This window comes from Rutidosis leptorrhynchoides, chromosome 4 (genome assembly GCF_046630445.1).
Source record: "Rutidosis leptorrhynchoides isolate AG116_Rl617_1_P2 chromosome 4, CSIRO_AGI_Rlap_v1, whole genome shotgun sequence".
NCBI lineage: Eukaryota > Viridiplantae > Streptophyta > Magnoliopsida > Asterales > Asteraceae > Rutidosis > Rutidosis leptorrhynchoides.
The window spans coordinates 291,527,676-291,533,675 of NC_092336.1; positions in this window are offsets into that span (position 1 = coordinate 291,527,676).

Below are 6,000 nucleotides of genomic sequence, written 5' to 3' on the forward strand. Positions count from 1 at the left end.
AAGATACAAGTATAAAAGCATGTTAGAATGATTGCACAAACATTTGGTTAAGTTTGATTAAAAGTCAACTTTGGTCGGGTCAAAGTCAACGAAAAAGTCAACACGTTCGGGTCGGGTCCCGAACTATTTTTCTGAGGTTTTTAATCATATATGAGCATGTTAGAACAAGTTACATGTGAATCGGAGGTGCGTAGCATAGCAAACATTTTCCGTAAAATGGCAAATCAAGACAGCACAGAACAGGCAAATTGGACGGCGTCCAAAAGGCCTGGACGGCGTCCAAGTTTGAAAGCCTGGACTGCATCCAAAAGGCTGGACGACGTCCAAACATCTGGGCAGAAAACATTTTGCTGAAAACACACAAGTGTACGAACCAAAACTCAAACAATCCCAATTTATGAACCGCAAACAATCAAAACATGTATCTTATGAAATGTCTCGTTCTTATTGATTAAAAACGTTCCATATTAATTGATTTCGTTGCGAGGTTTTGACCTCTATATGAGACGTTTTTCAAAGACTGCATTCATTTTTAAAACAAACCATAACCTTTATTTCATAAATAAAGGTTTAAAAAGCTTTACGTAGAACATCAAATAATGATAATCTAAAATATCATGTTTACACACGACCATTACATAATGGTTTACAATACAAATATGTTACATCGAAATCAGTTTTTTGAATGCAGTTTTTACACAATATCATACAAACATGGACTCCAAATCTTGTCCTTATTTTAGTATGCAACAGCGGAAGCTCTTAGTATTCACCTGAGAATAAACATGCTTTAAACGTCAACAAAAATGTTCGTGAGTTATAGGTTTAACCTATATATATCAAATCGTAACAATAGACCACAAGATTTCATATTTCAATACACATCCCATACATAGAGATAAAAATCATTCATATGGTGAACACCTGGTAACCGACATTAACAAGATGCATATATAAGAATATCCCCATCATTCTGGGACACCCTTCGGATATGATATAAATTTCGAAGTACTAAAGCATCCGGTACTTTGGATGGGGCTTGTTGGGCCTAATAGATCTATCTTTAGGATTCGCGTCAATTAGGGTGTCTGTTCCCTAATTCTTGGATTACCAGACTTAATAAAAAGGGGCATATTCAATTTCGATAATTCAACCATAGAATGTAGTTTCACGTACTTGTGTCTATTTTGTAAATCATTTATAAAACCTGCATGTATTCTCATCCCAAAAATATTAGATTTTAAAAGTGGGGCTATAACTCACTTTCACAGATTTTTACTTCGTCAGGAAGTAAGAGTTGGCCACTGGTTGATTCACAAACCTATAACAATATATACATATATATCAAAGTATGTTCAAAATATATTTACAAAACTTTTAATACATTTTGATGTTTTAAGTTTATTAAGTCAGCTGTCCTCGTTAGTAACCTATAACTAGTTGCCCACAGTTAGATGTACAGAAATAAATCGATAAATATTATCTTGAATCAATCCACGACCCAGTGTATACGTATCTCAGTATTGATCACAACTCAAACTATATATATATTTTGGAATCAACCTCAACCCTGTATAGCTAACTCCAACACTCACATATAGAGTGTCTATGGTGTAGTGACCCGAACTTTTCCATGTTTATATATATTAATTGAGATTGATATTTACATGATTAAATGTTTCCAACATGTTAAGCAATCAAACTTGTTAAGACTTGATTAATTGAAATATGTTTCATATAGACAATTGACCACCCAAGTTGACCGGTGATTCACGAACGTTAAAACTTGTAAAAACTATATGATGACATATATATGGATATATATATATATAGTTAACATGATACTATGATAAGTAAACATATCATTAAGAATATTAACAATGAACTACATATGTAAAAACAAGACTACTAACTTAATGATTTTTAAACGAGACATATATGTAACGATTATCGTTGTAAAGACATTTAATGTATGTATATCATATTAAGAGATATTCATACATGATACTATCATGATAATATAATAATTTAAAATCTCATTTGATATTATAAACATTGGGTTAACAACATTTAACAAGATCGTTAACCTAAAGGTTTCAAAACAACACTTACATGTAACGACTAACGATGACTTAACGACTCAGTTAAAATGTATATACATGTAGTGTTTTAATATGTATTTATACACTTTTGAAAGACTTCAATACACTTATCAAAATACTTCTACTTAACAAAAATGCTTACAATTACATCCTCGTTCAGTTTCATCAACAATTCTACTCGTATGCACCCGTATTCGTACTCGTACAATACACAGCTTTTAGATGTATGTACTATTGGTATATACACTCCAATGATCAGCTCTTAGCAGCCCATGTGAGTCACCTAACACATGTGGGAACCATCATTTGGCAACTAGCATGAAATATCTCATAAAATTACAAAAATATGAGTAATCATTCATGACTTATTTACATGAAAACAAAATTACATATCCTTTATATCTAATCCATACACCAACGACCAAAAACACCTACAAACACTTTCATTCTTAAATTTTCTTCATCTAATTGATCTCTCTCAAGTTCTATCTTCAAGTTCTAAGTGTTCTTCATAAATTCCAAAAGTTCTAGTTTTATAAAATCAAGAATACTTTCAAGTTTGCTAGCTCACATCCAATCTTGTAAGGTGATCATCCAACCTCAAGAAATCTTTGTTTCTTACAGTAGGTTATCATTCTAATACAAGGTAATAATCATATTCAAACTTTGGTTCAATTTCTATAACTATAACAATCTTATTTCAAGTGATGATCTTACTTGAACTTGTTTTCGTGTCATGATTCTGCTTCAAGAACTTCGAGCCATCCAAGGATCCATTGAAGCTAGATCCATTTTTATCTTTTCCAGTAGGTTTATCCAAGGAACTTAAGGTAGTAATGATGTTCATAACATCATTCGATTCATACATATAAAGCTATCTTATTCGAAGGTTTAAACTTGTAATCACTAGAACATAGTTTAGTAAATTCTAAACTTGTTCGCAAACAAAAGTTAATCCTTCTAAATTGACTTTTAAAATCAACTAAACACATGTTCTATATCTATATGATATGCTAACTTAATGATTTAAAACCTGGAAACACGAAAAACACCATAAAACCGGATTTACGCCGTCGTAGTAACACCACGGGATGTTTTGGGTTAGTTAATTAAAAACTATGATAAACTTTGATTTAAAAGTTGTTATTCTGAGAAAATGATTTTTATTATGAACATGAAACTATATCCAAAAATTATGGTTAAACTCAAAGTGGAAGTATGTTTTCTAAAATGGTCATCTAGACGTCGTTCTTTCGACTGAAATGACTACCTTTACAAAAACGACTTGTAACTTATTTTTCCGACTATAAACCTATACTTTTTCTGTTTAGATTCATAAAATAGAGTTCAATATGAAACCATAGCAATTTGATTCACTCAAAACGGATTTAAAATGAAGAAGTTATGGGTAAAACAAGATTGGATAATTTTTCTCATTTTAGCTACGTGAAAATTGGTAACAAATCTATTCCAACCATAACTTAATCAACTTGTATTGTATATTATGTAATCTTGAGATACCATAGACACGTATACAATGTTTCGACCTATCATGTCGACACATCTATATATATTTCGGAACAACCATAGACACTCTATATGTGAATGTTGGAGTTAGCTATACAGGGTTGAGGTTGATTCCAAAATATATATAGTTTGAGTTGTGATCAATACTGAGATACGTATACACTGGGTCGTGGATTGATTCAAGATAATATTTATCGATTTATTTCTGTACATCTAACTGTGGACAACTAGTTGTAGGTTACTAACGAGGACAGCTGACTTAATAAACTTAAAACATCAAAATATATTAAAAGTGTTGTAAATATATTTTGAACATACTTTGATATATATGTATATATTGTTATAGGTTCGTGAATCAACCAGTGGCCAAGTCTTACTTCCCGACGAAGTAAAAATCTGTGAAAGTGAGTTATAGTCCCACTTTTAAAATCTAATATTTTTAGGATGAGAATACATGCAGGTTTTATAAATGATTTACAAAATAGACACAAGTACGTGAAACTACATTCTATGGTTGAATTATCGAAATCGAATATGCCCCTTTTTATTAAGTCTGGTAATCTAAGAATTAGGGAACAGACACCCTAATTGACGCGAATCCTAAAGATAGATCTATTGGGCCTAACAAACCCCATCCAAAGTACCGGATGCTTTAGTACTTCGAAATTTATATCATATCCGAAGGGTGTCCCGGAATGATGGGGATATTCTTATATATGCATCTTGTTAATGTCGGTTACCAGGTGTTCACCATATGAATGATTTTTATCTCTATGTATGGGATGTGTATTGAAATATGAAATCTTGTGGTCTATTGTTACGATTTGATATATATAGGTTAAACCTATAACTCACCAACATTTTTGTTGACGTTTAAAGCATGTTTATTCTCAGGTGAATATTAAGAGCTTCTGCTGTTGCATACTAAAATAAGGACAAGATTTGGAGTCCATGTTTGTATGATATTGTGTAAAAACTGCATTCAAGAAACTGATTTCGATGTAACATATTTGTATTGTAAACCATTATGTAATGGTCGTGTGTAAACAGGATATTTTAGATTATCATTATTTGATAATCTACGTAGAGCTTTTTAAACCTTTATTTATGAAATAAAGGTTATGGTTTGTTTTAAAAATGAATGCAGTCTTTGAAAAACGTCTCATATAGAGGTCAAAACCTCGCAACGAAATCAATTAATATGGAACGTTTTTAATCAATAAGAACGGGACATTTCAGTTGGTATCCGAGCGTTGGTCTTAGAGAACCAGAATTTTGCATTAGTGTGTCTTATCGAGTTTGTTAGGATGCATTAGTGAGTCTGGACTTCGACCGTGTTTACTTGAAAAATGATTGCTTAACAAATTTTGTTGGAAACTATATATTTTTAACATGTGAATATTATGTGATATATTAATCTCTTAACGCATTTGATATTATGTGATAGATGTCTACCTCTAGAACAAGTCCCATTGACTCACCTAATAATAATGAAGAGTCAAATGTAAATTGGAATGATTCGTGGACTGATTCACAAGTTCCCGAAGAGGAACCGGAAGAAGAGTCGGAACCGGAAGAAGAATCGGAACCGGAAGAAGAATCGGAACCGGATGAAGAAATAGAACCGGTGGGGGAAATAATAAAACGGTTAAGTAAAAGAAAATCCTCAACCAACCAACCAAGGTTAATTATGGTCAATGGTGTTTCCGCCAAGGAAGCAAAATATTGGGAGGATTACCAATTCTTCGATGAATCGGATTCCGACGAGAATTCCGATGATGTTATAGAAATTACCCCAACTGAATTTAAAAAGGCAAAAGAAAATAATAAGGGAAAGGGCATAAAAATAGAGAAATCTAATTCCAACCCCGATGAACTTTATATGTATCGTCAACCCCCGAAGTCCTTAAGTTGTAACAATGACCCGGGAACCTCTAAACCACCAGGTTTTTCTAAACCAATGTGGACAACGACGGCTCGTATTAGGGGAACATCATATATCCCTAGAAACTTGGCAAAACGAACCAAAACCGAACAAGAAGAAACGAGCGAGTCGGAATAAGATAGTTGTATTCGTGTGGTGTAATATATGTAATATAGTGTGCTTATGCTTTATGATATATGTAAAAATTGCTTGTATTAATAAGTATTTTTTTTATGAATCTAACTCTTGTCTATTTTACAGTATAAAAACACAAAATGGATAGACAACCCAATATTTTAAGAGACCTACCCGGAGACATTATTGATGAAATCTTGTCTAGAGTCGGTCAGAATTCCTCGGCACAACTATTTAAGGCGAGATCAGTTTGTAAGACATTCGAAGAACGTTCCAAGAATGCCTTGGTTTATAAGAGACTTTCGTTTGAAA